At 29.8% G+C, this 15,659-nt stretch overlaps 1 protein-coding gene across 1 annotated transcript in view; it reads left to right on the top strand.

The window, feature by feature from the left end:
• The first annotated feature begins 7,966 nt into the window (after positions 1-7,966).
• LOC129908361 (death-associated inhibitor of apoptosis 1) overlaps positions 7,967-15,659 on the top strand; it is a 45,639-nt gene continuing 37,946 nt past the window's right edge. The window contains exon 1 of the mRNA XM_055984805.1: positions 7,967-8,120. The gene's annotated coding sequence lies outside the window, so the exon portion shown is untranslated. The remainder of the gene's footprint in view (positions 8,121-15,659) is intronic.

Here is a 15,659-nt window from a genome sequence, read left to right as displayed (position 1 = left end):
AAATATAAATTTTTTTACCCAAATTTCATCTGTGTGTGGTTGTCTAGTCTGTTTTGTGGTTGATTTTCATCCACAAAATGGTGGTGTGGATTGTATGAAGCAAGTGTGGTAACATTGAGATGTGAAAATATTTTAGGGTGGTTTGTTGATGGGCTGGTAGATGGCGTTGCTCGAAACGGAAGTTGCATGCAAGCAGTTACATTTTTAAATGGTTTGGATAAGGAGAAAATGCATTTTATTGTGAAATTGAATGAAAATTAAATTTCAAAACAGAATTTAATAATTGGGAAAACACAAAAACTGACAAATATCAAATAGGAATTACAAATTTGTAATCACGCAAAATTAAAAAAAAAAAAAAAATAATGATAGAAATAATTTTAATTATTTTACATTTATAGAAATTATAGTTTACAGTTTTGTGTGATTCGCTAACTGGAAAATTGAATTTTTAAAAGACCAAAACTATGGTACCTGCTATTATACCCAAAAGAGAAAAGTTAGTTAGTTAATTTTATTAGTATTTTATTTTTCTAACGATTTGATTAACAATTTTGTGTGTAATGATAAAAAATAAAAACCAATTTTTCAAATAAAAAATATTTTTTTGACCCAACAAACAATATCCCTTCTATAAAGCTTTACAAGAGCTACATTACCACCTGTAAAGCTTTATAGAAGCAAATTTGTTAGTCGGGGAACCGTAACTAAGGGTACTAGCCATAAAATGGTTCTTTTGAATTCTAAATTTCAAATAAACGGCTTTGCCAATTTCAAATCAAATTTCTATACAAAAGCGTTAATTTTACAGAATTTTCAAAAGACACATTTTGTGCAAATAAAAAATATTTCAAATTTCTTTTTTGAAAACGGGTTTGAAATTTCTTTTTGAAGTACGAATATAAATTTTGTTTTTCTAAAAACTCCTTTTTGTACAAAAAATAATTTTGTGGACAAAATAATTTAAAACGGTTTTTAAGTAATTATAAAAAAAGATCTTATGTTTCTTAAATTATTTCCGAAATTTCCTAAAAAAATCAAAGTTTAATTTTTCCTATTTTTTTATGTAAAAAAAAAACAACAACGTAAGAGCTTCTTTTATTTGGTTATTTTTAACAAAATTTCATTTTTTAGTAGATTTTTTGCCATTAATTTTTGGCACCAATTTTTTTTCCCCTAAAAAATATCTTTTCACCAAATAAACCCTTATAAAGTTATAAGATTATTGGTACTTATATGCCAAAAGTAATAATATCACTAGATTTTAAAAGTTAAAGAAAAAAAATTATTTAACAGATCTTGTCCTATGATTTATACTTGTACAGCCCTATTTATAAACTCGTCATAGAGAGTTCATAGCATTATGTACTCTTTATAATGTCTTTAAACAAAAAATTGTGATTTATAATATTTATGCAACGTTTAATAGAGGTTGTGTAAGCTAAACGCGTTTTCAGGTTGTTTAGAGCCTGAATAAGAATATATTTTACTCAAATGTCAGTTGAACATCACATCATTGTCACAAAAAAAAAACACAACAATGATTTGTATAATTTTTATTGACGAATTTAGTTTTCCTCTTTCTTTCTTTATTTCATAATCGAAGTGAACAATTTGTAATGAACTAAAATAATAAATAATAAATTGTGTTTTTTAGAGATTTTTTCCTGATATGAATTCTTTACGAGAACTTTTGCCCGCAGTAGCCAAATGTGTGTTTTCATTTTTCATCTTTCTCTTTTTAAGCCTTTTGTTTTTTTTTACACAGAAATGATTAATGTATAATATTTTTTAATTGTCAACAAAAAACAAATGAGAAATCGTATTTTCTTTTAGAAGTTTTCTTCCTTCAATATTACGAGAACTTTTGCTCACGTTTTTGTTTTTGTTTTTTGTTTATTTTCGAATCAGACGTAGTTATTTTATCGACAGATGGAGTTGTTTGTCGTTATAAAAAGTACTTATTTTCCTTTTTTAGTACTTATTTGGACACAAACCTAGCATAATTATAATGGCTAAGAAAATGTTTTAATAAATAGAAATATTATGTAACGTCGCATAGAGGCTACGTAAAACTTTATGCATTGTATAACTATGCAGCCCTTTAGAGCTGTTTAGCGAAATCTAATAAATAAGGCTGGTAGAGTAAAAGGCTTTCAAATTTGAAAAAAAAACTTATCTTTGAAATAAGTAGCTTTATAAAAGTAATAGTCGAGTAACCAAAGCAAGGGAACTCGGCCGAACAGCTCTAATTTTGATGATCTTTTTTTCAAACCTCTATGGGTTAAAAATTGCCGATGTTGCCGTATTGCTTTCAAAAATTAAAATTAAATTTTTTTTTAACAAAACCAATTTTTTTTGCTTAAATTTCATAAAATAAATGATACCTAAAGATTCTCTAGGTAATTTAAGGAAAAAAATTATACGGGGGTAAAAGAAAATCTTCCATCGTTTAAGCGATAAATGCAATTTTCTTACAAACTGACTTCAAACACAAAAAAACACCAACAATATTTGCATACACGTATTTAAAAAGCCAGAATCTCATTTCTATCTGTAAAATTTAAATCCACTAAATTTAATCAAGAGTTTTTGAAAGAATGGCCCTCAACTCAGAATTTTGAAAAAAAAAAAATGTTATTAAAAAATTTTAGATGACTTTGTTTCAAACTTTTTCTTAGTAAAAATGAATTTATTTTAAAAAAATGTTTGGCCATAAATATTATCAGATGAATTAAGAAGAGGAAAAGGTAATACATATATATCACATTTAAAAAAAAAAATGAAAAATGACTTCAATTTCATGGGGTTTTTTAGATAAAAACTGAATTTTTGCATTGAAATAATTGATTTTCTCAAAGACTTTGGCAAATAAGAACTTTAAACTTTTGCTATTTAACTTTCAACAATGAGGGCTATGTCGAACTTTTTCAACACTTCTATTAAAAAAAAGTTCTTCGAAAATGAAATACTTTTGACATTTCCTTTTATAATTTCAAATCATAATAAATGTGGACAAAAAATTTGAAAAATAAATGCATTTTATATTGGGAAAACGTTTTAAAAACGACATGTTAAAATTTTTTCAATAACTTTAATTACCATTTTTTCAATAACCCTTCATCCAATTAACTCAATTTTGACAAATATGAATAAGCTTCTAGCTTTTAAAAAAATGTATATTTAAATATTGTATTTGTTGCCGTTGTGTTCAAATATTTTTTTTTTTGCATCTATCGTTTAAACGATGGAAGATTGCTCCTCACTCCCGTATATTTTTTTTTTTCCTTTAATTTTCTAGACAATCTTTTGGCATCAATTAATTTATGAAATTTAAGGGGTAATAACACCTTGTAAACCACGAAATCGAGCGTCATTTTCATCACCATATAAAACAAAGATGAAATATTATTTTCTTTTGGTGTTTGCTTAGTTTAATTAAGTATATTAATAGGTAACAGAATAGGCTAATGTTAAATTTTTTAATGATGTGAAATTTTTTAAATGGCGGTGTAGTTCAGGATGATAGTAAAATTCACAGCCATGAAGGAACTACAAATGTTCGAGAGAAAAATACTGAGGATTTGCACTGGACTCATCTTTGACCGACAGCGGCAGAAATACTATAGCAACAAGCGACTCTACGAGGAAGCAAAAATCATACCACTGGACAAGTATCTACTGCAATCGGCGAAGGTACTGGTAGGAAATATCGCCAACCATCCCAATCAACTGATGAGAAGAATGACAGCCCAACAACGACATCCGGAACCTAAGTACCTTTGTGCTTTGGATATACTGGCTGAGAACATAATTTCAATGGACAACGAAGAAGTTAACTTTTACGCCGACACCCAGTCGGCTTACTACCGTGGCTAACGCCAACCAAACCAACCCAACTCAACCAACCCCACAACTGGACATCTGGGTCTGAACACCCCGAGGACAACCTAGTCAGCAGACTTTAAATTAAGTTTATCCATGTATAATATTTATTTATATTTTATAACTTAGTCATTGTATAAGGTTAGGCCCCCTCTGTGCCAACAAAATTTTGTATCTATCAATGAATCTTAGACATAAGTTAATTTTAAGTCAATTGTAAATAACAAGCTCAATAAAAACAAAATTGAAATTGAAAATTGAAATTGATAGTAAAATTCTGTGCTCCCATCGGGCGACCAACTAACTCCTACAGTTTTTAACCGATTGGGCTTTTTTTTTCATGTTTTTTTTTTAACGAATTTTGTTTTTGGAATGAAATAATTTTTTCAAACTAATGCCATTTCTTTAAAAATTAATATTTCAAAAAAATCCTACGTACTTCACTAGAGAATAGTATTTTTAAGCTCCGCACAAAATTTCAGCTCAATCGGTTAAAACCTGTAGGAGTTAGTTGGTCGCCCGATGGGAGCACAGAATTTTACTATCATCCTGAACTACACCGCCATTTCAAAATTTTACATCATTAAAAAATTTAACATAAGCCTATTCTGTTACCTATTAATATACTTAGGGCCGGTTTGTTCACACTCGATTATCTTTTAATCTAGGATTATTCCATACAAAAATCCTTGATTAAAAGATAATCGAGTGTGAACAAATCGGGGCTTAATTAAACTAAACAAACACCAAAAGAAAATAATATTTCATCTTTGTTTTATACGCTGATAAATATGACGCTCGATTTCATGGTTTACAAGGTGTTATTACCCCTTAAGCAAAATTTTTGAAAACAAATTTTTTTTGTTCACAAAAATTTTCAATTAAATTTAAAAAATCAATACGGCAACGGCTTCAATTTTTAATCTATAGAGGCTAATTAATTACCGACGTTTAAAAAAAAAAACATCATCAAAATCAGAGCTGTTCAGCCGGGTTCCCTAATATTGCCATTTTTTCAGCTTTGGTTACTCCACTATAAAAAAAAAAATGGAAAATGAGTTGGGGAAAAAGTGCAAAGAGCGAACATCAATGAGAAGAACTTCATAAATTGAAACGTTAGTTTATACTTTATAATTTTTGTATTTTACATAACCTTTTTCTGACTCGCATGTATAAGTTTCTAAAAGATTTCTTAAATTATCACAAACCATTTTTTTTTTTTGCATAAAATATTTTTTTTAAACCCCCAACCGAAATTATTTCCTGCTTCAGTCTTTCGGTGTAAACATTACCTGTGTTTTATTTTCCTCGTGATTCAGGCCTGACTGAAAACAAGCAAGTATGTATGGGACACCATGGTGTATGCGTAACATTTTTTTTTTAATTGAAAAATTAAATTGGTAGATGACTTTTTAAGCAATAATAATTGTTTATTAGAAATATTACATGTAAGCAGAGACTGTCCTGAAAAGTTAAATTTATAACATTTGGAGTTGAACTTAGGTTAAATATTATTGCTTCTTTCGATTGCAATGCTAGCAGTTTTTTGTTGCTTTTTCAATATTAGTAAAAAAAATTAAAATAAATAAATGAAAATACAAGTATGCATATTAAGTAATGCATTCATCAAATAATTTAAACCTAAAATAAAAATCAGACATTAGAATGCGAAAAAAAAGGTACGGAGCTACAGCTTAAAGTATATGTAAGTCAATTCAATGTAATTTGGTATGTATAGATTTTTGAGACTCTTCAGGGGAGTTTTTGTTATTTAATTATTAACAACCAAAATTAACGGAACCTGTCATATACAAATTATAGAAAAGTATATTTTTTTTTAACTTTATGACAAGGTCTATCTTTTGATGAATGAAGTTTTTTTTTCCGAAATCATTATTAACGGTTGACTTCCTAAAGAACGGTTTATTTTTTAATTCTGAATTTCTACCAAACGACTAGTTCAATTAAAAAAAAAAATTGTATACAAAAGCATTCATACAAGTTAAGAAATCAAAAATAAATTTTGAAAAAAAAATTATTTTTTGGATTTTTGATTTGGATTTTTTTTACCAAAAAAAAATAAACGTTTTTGGAATACTATTCATTGATTTTTTTAAAATTTTTGTTTTAGGTGTTGATCAATGTTTACCGCAAAAAAAAATGTTTTTTTTTTTCAAAAAATTTTGTAAAAATAAATTATTAGCTGTAATGATGTTTATTTTTTTCAATATATCTTAATTAAAAACAAATAAAATTGGATACAGTTTTTAGAGCTCATATTCAAGTTGTTTTTCTACGAATGTGTTCAAAAGGTCCTACAAAACGGTAGGTACTTCCTCCATTTTTAGTATCTTTAAAAAAACCTAATTAAAAAAACTAATTTAGATAAAAAAATGATTTGTGTCAGCATAAATATTATCAGCTGATTATTCGTAATTATTATTTCTCAAACAAAGAATTCTGCAGTTTCGACTTGTAAACGAGCAGTAGAGGCTACATTCATAAAACATATGGAATTCAATACCAATCTTGTTTAAATCACTTTTTGTTGAAAGTAGCTTTTCGACCTTATTTTTTTTAAATTTATTTTGTCTATCCAACTCGAATTTCATTTTTCAAATTCCTTTAGATACATCAAATTTTCTCAAAACTTTATTAGTTATCGTTAAATGTTACAATAGAGAATAGAATCTCAGAAAGTAAAATACATAGGTATTCCTTAATTGTTTTCACTTGAAAAACATAAGAAATGCAAGTATTAATAGATATACACCAGTCTACCAAACCAAAACTAAGCTTTCTTTGAATATTCAAAACCAAAACTTTTCAATTACTAAGATCAAAATCTTCCAGTATCTATATTATACATCTTCAACCTTTAGTTCTTGGTTTTTCATGTATACTCATCAAAGAACACAAAAAAAAAAAAAAAAACATTCTGAAAGAAGAGGTAACTCTAGAGACATCATCTTGCATATAAATCAACAACAACAAAACATTATAAAACAACTAATGTTCAGTCCACACTTTGCATAATTCTTTCGAGTCTTCTAGAGTGTATAGGTAGGTAGCTAAAAAGTTAGCCCTCTTCTCTATTTCCCAGCTCTCTATCTCATACTCAACCATACATGCAATATGAATCACATGTCATCATGTAACTAACTAACCACCATATGTAAGTTAAAAAACTTACATCGCACATATCATCATAGCATAGAGCCACTCTAGAATACCGCCGCTCGCGATACATAATTCACATCTTAACTGTGCATCACACATTTTGTTGAATAGCCCAACATACATTAAGGCTTGAATTGAAAAAAAAAGCTCTATACTCGCTTCACAAAAACCACCATATATCACCATCATCATCATGCTTCCAAAACGAACTTGAATAACATTAGATATGCATGTTCGTATACGCTCCACTTCCCATAATAGAACATATACAACCTCTCTAAGGTACTGTGATATACTCTCCTACCCAGCCAAACACTATTGTTTCACTATAGTTTTCCCAGCATCTATCGCATACATAAACTTACCGCCAAGGTGGGTTTCTAAAACCCCCTCCTCACCTATCTTACAAAAAAAAATAAAAATAAAAACAACAGAAAAAATAACACAATCGACACAACGACGACACAAGAGTCTATATGGAAAATTGTTTGTTTTCATTTTTTCTCACCCATTCGCCACCACCAACCCTTCTCAGCTCTCTCTCAATCTAAAACCACCTCACCATCATCCCCTTTTATCTTCGTTGCCTTCATCAGAAAACATACTAGACACAAATTTAGCTGAATGGCCTGCACTCGCTAGCTGTGCCAACACTATCAGTCTACTATTAAACGGCATAACTATTAGTCGACTTTTTATATTTTGCACACTCTGAGAGAGACCTTTGAGACAGTGGTGGTGAAAAAGATATAAAAAAACAATAACAAAAAAAAAACAAGTTTTAAAAACTATTAACCAATTCAAGTGCACAGTATATAAACCACATACCAGACTTTTTGAGAGTGGTTATAGCATTCCAAAGTGATGTGACGCTAGTTCGAAAAAAAAATCATGAATTAATCGAAATTTTTCCAAAAAATTTTCTTGACGACATTTTTTTTATTTCATTGACAAAATAAAATATAAAATACGCGCTAATTTTCAACCCCTTATCATCCCTTATTTTTTGTAAAGAACTTTTACTGCATGGATATTTACACATTACAATCAAAATGGTAAGTTGTAAAAAATATAAAAATTTTTTTTACTACCCTCCCGAAGGATATATGTGTTTCCTTTAGCGTGACAGAGATGGCGTTAGCGTATTGCTAAACTAAAGGTAAAACAGGATAGAAAAAAACTAGGTGGGGACAAAAAATAAAAATACTATACTTGTTGAAAAAAGTCCTTCTTTTGGTCATGGAAGAATGCAGGGGGGTTAAACGGGGGCGAGTTCATTCACATTTCGTCGTAGGCGCATTCATAGTTCGTTCCCACACACAATTGTTTTTTTTTTTAATTTTTTTTTTATTTATTCCCACAGTTACACAGGAGCGAGATCTCTCCTTTCATCTCTTCTAGCACAGCCTAGGAACGTTCATCAGCATCCATCAGAAAACAACATAATCATCATCATCATTATCGTCATAAAGAATCAGGAAGACGCACAGCAAAGGATTCTCACCCAGGCAAACCAGCATCATTATCATCACACACATGTCCTTTTTTTTCTATTCCACGGTTTTTCTCTTTCTCTCTCTCTCGGGCGCCCTCTCTCATTCTATCAACGTGTTTTCTTTGTTCTTTGTCATTACTCCTTTTTGGTCCTTGTCTCTGCTGGATTTCAGGATGAAAAATCTTGAATGTAATATAGCGTAATCGCAGGATCCTCATGTCTCATACCCTGTTTCTAATGAATGATGATGTTTTTTTTTTCCCATGAGAAGTGAACTCACATCATCAGGTAACAACATGAAGAAGAGACACGATGGTGACGGTATTGGTGAGGCAAATAAATATATGCATGCACTCATTTTTAGAGCCTCTCCTGACAAGGCGGCTGCTGCTTGGGCTTGCTACTACTTCTCATGGGAAAATCCATAAGAAAGATCCCACACGAATGCATTATAGTGCAATGAATTTTGAAGGAGGAAAAGAAAAATCATTCCTTTTTGTTGCTCCTTAAGTGCACCCATATCCTTCCTTTACAGACTCTTGCTTATACATTTTTTCCTCAGCTACTATGAATGTTCTGTGTGTGGTTTTATGTGTGGGGTTCATTATAGCAGATTTTCTATAGGCATACAATTTTTACTTGCCAATGCCACCCAAAGAAGAACATATAAGGACTTTTCCCGATGAAGTTGATAGGTATAGGTACTTTTTTTCCCTAATGCTAACTTTTGTAATCTTTAAGGAATTCACACACATAGATACTATAATGTGCATTATTCCCCTTTTTTGCCACCCCAAAAAATGGGGGGGTTTTTATTCATTGAAGAAGAGGATCCTTCCAAATTTTATATATGCAATTTGTGCATATATTCAAGAAGAAGAAGAAAAAAAAACGCAATTTAGATAGATAGAAAAGGGGAAAGGATTTTTTTTTTCTTTTGCGCTTTCTCATGGGCTTTTCTTTCTTTTTCTAGAAGTTTCGGGAGTTTTTCTTGAGTTTTCCTGGATTCTTTTTATAATTTTTGGCAACCTGAAAATAATGCAGTTTTGTGCGCATTTTCATTTTTTCAACTTTGGCATCATCTAGAGGAGCAAATACAAATAAAAGAAAAAACTCACAAACGCAAAAGGGAAAAGGAAAACAACGTGAATTGTAATTACGTTGGATTGTTACTAATTGCACGTAAAAAGAATTGTTATTTTTTATTTGTATTTTTTCTATTTTCATATGGAAAAAGAGAATAACAAGAAAACTTAACCTAACCCCTGTTGATTAGGTTGTGATGCTGATGATGTATGATGCTCTTGCATGCTCTTGTGAAATATGTTTTAGAGTAATAAATAATTGTAGTGATGCTTGTAGTGTAATAATGGGGTTGTTTTTTTTTTTTTATATTTGAAAAAAGTCGTAAAGTTGTACCTAAATGTTACAAAAGGTGGAAGAATTATTTTTTCTTTTTGCAAAAACTTAGAATTCAAATCATTATGATAGGTAATTTGTATGTTCAATGTTTTAATTTTTTAACTACACTAGCCCAAAAAATTAAGGGAACAAAAAAAAAAATCGTGATTTTTTAGTGATTTTCGATAGGCTGTATCTCAGTAAAAAAATGATCGCATCTTGACTTGGTTTATCTAAAACTTAAACGATATTTATCAATAAAATGTTCAAATAAACTCAAAAGAATTTGATTTTGCTCATAAAAAAGTTACAAGAAGTAAGTCATTTAGACCTGCAGAAATATGGTGTTTTATTTCATCTCAAAAGTTCAAACCCTCACAACAGAAAAACCGCTTGATGAATAAATCTGAAACTTTGCATACGAATTCCAGGTATCTTAAGCTTCAATAATTAAGCCTCAGTTTAATCTTATCACCAATAGAAATAAAAAAGCGGTAAATTTTCTAAAAAAACGTAAAAATGCCTATTTTGATAGCTTTTCTAAATAAATCTCAAAAATAAGAAACCATTTTGTTTAACAAAGCAAACTTAATTTCTTTGTAGAGAATTGAATGAAGTTTTTAAATGTGTCCTTGAATATTTTGTACAATGATCCGTTGTTGAGATATTGATAGTCAAAGTCAAAAGTATGGTTTTTGGTTTGATGACTGATATTGCAGTCTTAAAAAAAATCGTAGAAGTTTGAAACAAACTGAATCTTAAAGCCAAATAAATAACCTTTCTAAAAATAATAATTATTTTATCAGAAAAAATTTTCCCACTTTCTTAGGAGAAAAGTAAAAACAAAAAAAAAATGGAAAATTTTGGTTTTTGAACAGTTCAAACAATTTAGCTATTTTACCGTTAGAAAGAAAATATTCAAACATTTAATCCTAAAACTAGAGCTTTCACATGCTTTTTATTTTGTCACGATGCGATCATTTTTTACTGAGATACAGCCTATCGAAAATCACTAAAAAAATCACGATTTTTTTTTGTTCTCTTAATTTTTTGGGCTAGTGTAGTTAGACTAAAGCATAAACCAAAAAATATATCCAAAAATCATTTTTCAAATCCAATAAAAAATTTTTAAAAAATCAAAGGAACTCATTTTGCTCACGAAAAATGTTTAAAATATTAAAAGGAAACATGAAAAAATTGATGTGAAAACTATCTGAAAAATAAAAAAAAAAAAAAATTGTGAGTAAATCGAAATCTGTCCGTAATAACTTTATCTTTTGAGCTAACGAAAAATTGGCTATCCTGTACCCCTGCAATTATTTTAAAACCATAATTTTTTAGTTCGTAAACTCTGAATTTGAATGAAACTCTCCTTAATTAATGGTTAACATGATAAATCTTGTGAAAATTTTAAAATTTGTATCGCCATTGATAACGCTATAGAATAGGGATACTGGGCTAGTTTTGTTGCTGGAGAGGGGCAATTTGGGTTCAGTGGTGCAATAAATTAGGAACACGGTGGTGGTTACTTTGAACTTTATTCTGTATGAAGAACGAAAGCAACCCCAATCTGTGTTTAATATTCTAAGCCATTCTCTTTATGAATAACGAAGGTGCCCCTAAATGTTTGCTCCTTTTTACTTTATCAAAGGTGCATTTATTTTTATAGCTTTTTTTTGAAGCAGGAAGACGCCCCTAATTTTTATAAAATTTTTTGTTTTTACTTATACAAACAAGCTCCTATTTTAGCCATTTCTTTGAAAGAAGAAAGCGACCCCATCTTAGTTTAAAGGACTTCCACAAAGCGCCCTTATTTAAGCACTTACTACTTTTGAAAACAAAAAAAAAAAATCAAAAATATGGTTTTTTCGCCCATTTTTCTGAGAAAAGATATTTGCGAGATTATTTGTCTGCATTTTTATAATTCTTTAGTCCAAGCGGCGACCGTCAAGTTACTTAGCTCATAAGGTTAGAGGTTAAAATTGGTGTCAAATGAAAGATAAGTTGATACTGAAAATAAAAAAATAGGGTTGCCACTTCTAAAATGGGAACTTCCATGTGGCAACCCTATTTGAAAGGAAAAATTGTCACATAACTAATACATTCATATCTTTGTTATTTGGCCAGATAAAATTTTTTTTTTAATGCCAAACGAAAGTCAAAATATTAAAAAAAAAAAATAATAAAATAATATAAAGAACGTAACCCTACAAATGTGGCAACCCCATTCAAATGAATACAACCCTGACAAAAATCTTCTTTGAACAAAACAGTATAACTTTTTATGCACTAGAAAGCTAAACTATACGCCATATTTTAGATAATACTCCCTTCTATCTAAAAAATGTCGGGTGCCACCTCGCAAATGCAGACAAGTACTCGGCAACCCTACTAAAATGCTAAAAAACGCAAAAATCACTTTTTTTTTTTGGCCAAAGTGTATAATATTTGATAGAGTTAAAGGCTATAAAATACATCCTGTATAGCTTAGACTCTCTTCTATCTAAAAAATGTCAGGTGCTACCTCGCAAATGCAAAAAAGTACTCGGCAACCCTACTAAAATGCTAAAAAACGCAAAAATCACTTGTTTTTTGGCCAAAGTGTATAATATTTGATAGAGTTAAATGCTATAAAATACATCCTGTATAGCTTAGACTCTCTTCTATCTAAAAAATGTCAGGTGCTACCTCGCAAATGCAAAAAAGTACTCGGCAACCCTACTAAAATGCTAAAAAACGCAAAAATCACTTGTTTTTTGGCCAAAGTGTATAATATTTGATAGAGTTAAATGCTATAAAATACATCCTGTATAGCTTAGACTCTCTTCTATCTAAAAAATGTCAGGTGCTACCTCGCAAATGCAGACAAATACTCGGCAACCTTATCCAAATGCCAAAAAACAAGTGATTTTTGCGTTTTTTTTAGGTGTCATTTGACACCAATTTTAACCTCTAACCTTATGAGCTAAGTAACTCGACGGTCGCCTCTCCAACTATTAGTATCGTAGTGATTTGAAACACGATGAAACGAAAAAATGACTGAAAAAATTGGTGATTTATAAAATCAACGTACAGCTTAAACTATAATAGATATAAAAATCGTTGATATCTATATGTTAGGTGTAAAATTTAAAATGAGCACTAAGAATAAGGGATGTTTCGAAATTCAAAAATTAAATAGAGTAAATACGTGTAAAACGACATGACAAAAAAATGCCTATTTTCTAAATGGTAAGTCGTAGAGAATTGAATTTCTTTTTAATTTATAAATAAAATTTTATTGTTAGGTTAACAAGGGTATTGAAAATATTTTAAAAAATTTCAAAACCAAGTAAAGGTTTTTTTTATGAAAACATGTGGTAGACCTTTGACTACTTTGTCATTGTTATTATAGGTAAGAGACATTTTTTTTACAATTTTAAAGATGCCATTGGAAAGTTAACGAAAAAAAATTAGGCGTCTAAACGGATTTTTTTTAAGGCGTTGCATTTTGAAATATGAATCACAACAAAAACATTACTGTTAAAAAAGGAGCCAAGTTCTCCTATGTTGAAATTATGCTGGCACAAAAAGTACTGAGATGTAAAAGTGTACCAAGTTCTAAAGTTTGGGTTCAAATTCGTATCAATAAAATTTTGATTGTTCTCTTGACAATTTTTCTTAACCATCGATTTTTAAAGTTATTTCAAAAATTGCCAAGTAAACAATCAAAATTTTATTGATACGAATTTGAACCCAAACTTTAGAACTTGGTACACTTTTACATCTCAGTACTTTTTGTGCCAGCATAATTTCAACATAGGAGAACTTGGCTCCTTTTTTAACAGTAATGTTTTTGTTGTGATTTCACTACTTTTTGCAAGGTATGGCTGTAGAATATAAAATCTCTTTATTTGATGAAAATTCAGTGAAAATGGGTGGTTGCCACGCCCCCTGCCTGAAATTCTCAAACTTTAAATTTTTTCCTTTGTGTAAACTACCAGCTAAACCATTCTACCAAATTTCAAGATTCTACGACATACAGAATTGCTCTATAATATATGATGAAAATTCAGCGGAAATGGGCGGATGCCACGCCCCCTGAATTGAAAATCTCAAATTTTCGATTTTTTCCTTTGTATACACCACAAGTCCTATCACCGTGTAAAATTTCAAGTTTCTACGATATCGGGAAGTTCTCCATAATTTTGATGATCTGTCAGTGAGTCAGTGAGTCAGTGAATCAGTGAGTCAGTGAGTCAGTTACGGTTTTTGCGATTTTTGAAGCCCTATATCTCAGAAACTACTCATCGTAGGAGGCTGAAATTTTGTAAGGTGTTTGGTTTTGACGATCTCAACAAATGTAGTGAGTTTGAAATTTCTAGCATCTTTGGTGTGGAAGTTAGAGGGGGGTCGAAAATGGCCTGAGTTGTTTCCTGTAAATAAGGGTGTAGTGCCAAAGTTGCTAGAGAACTTGGCTGGGCACTACCGTGCCCCTTGATTTTTGTTAAAAAAAACATAGATATAAGGGTATTTTTGAGTGGTTTTCTTATTTAAAAATTTTTTTTTTGTATATCTATGAAAATGTTGAAATTGTGCAATTCACCTGCACATAATTGGTCACAGTTTCTTTGGTACTTGTTTGATTTCAATGTTTGAGATATCAATCAAAATTGTTTAAGGTTTCACTTCTACCACGTGTGAATTGCACACATGCTTTTTTTTTTTTCTTAAAATTAGTCAAACGTAGAAAAAATTGCAGGTTTTTTTTTTTACTTTAGTCTAAAAACCTAAAGTTTTTGTCAATTTATTTTCAATTCAATAAGCAGACCGACATCTTTTCTAAGGTAAGATAAGCTTTATTTTCAATTTAATTTCAGGCCATTTGTATTTTAATCGCTTCGGGGATGACTATATTGAATTTGTTTTCAAAATGTTTGGGCTTATTAAAAAGTTTCTAAAACATACAAAGCAACGCAAGCAGGACAACAATATACATACATTTACACATACCTAACATTTATATATTCTATTTGTATACGATTGTCTATTTAACTGCCTTCATTTGGTACATGTGTTTGAAAGATAGAAAGAGGTTGGTCACTGTGGTGTATACGTAACATTTTTTTCCAATTAAAAATTTAAAGAATTTATACGAAATTTCTTTTGCTGAGATGCATATTGCATATCCTAATAATTTTTCTCTTGTAGCTCAGTCTTAAAAACTAATTTTCAATTAAATTCTTTAATGCAAAATTGCTTTTTTTTGAACACAAGTCAAGAAGTCACAACTGGAATTTGCTTCAAAAAACCATTGTTTATGTTAACCACTTAGATTTTGAAATGTGTATCATAAATTTCTATTAGAGAAAAAAATTATTTAAAAAAAAATGAAAACGGCTTACATTGCTACTATAATTGGTTTGCACTTTTTAATTTCATTAAGGTTTTCCTAGGTTTCAAATAAATATTAATTAAATTTGCTGTTGTGTATGGTCAACAGAAATGTTCTTATTAAACAAAACAAAATTATTTTTTTCTAACATGATGGAGTAACTAATGTTTAACTAAAAAGTGAATTTTAAATTATAATGCAAACTTTTATTGCATCAAAGGGTTTTCAACATCAAGAATCATCCATATGTGTAAATCCACCGTTAATTTGTGAAACTTATTTATACGTAAAAAAATAAAAACTGCGCACTTGAAAATGTAATCA

This window comes from Episyrphus balteatus, chromosome 2, assembly GCF_945859705.1.
Source record: "Episyrphus balteatus chromosome 2, idEpiBalt1.1, whole genome shotgun sequence".
NCBI lineage: Eukaryota > Metazoa > Arthropoda > Insecta > Diptera > Syrphidae > Episyrphus > Episyrphus balteatus.
This window is presented reverse-complemented; position numbering and strand designations above follow the sequence as displayed.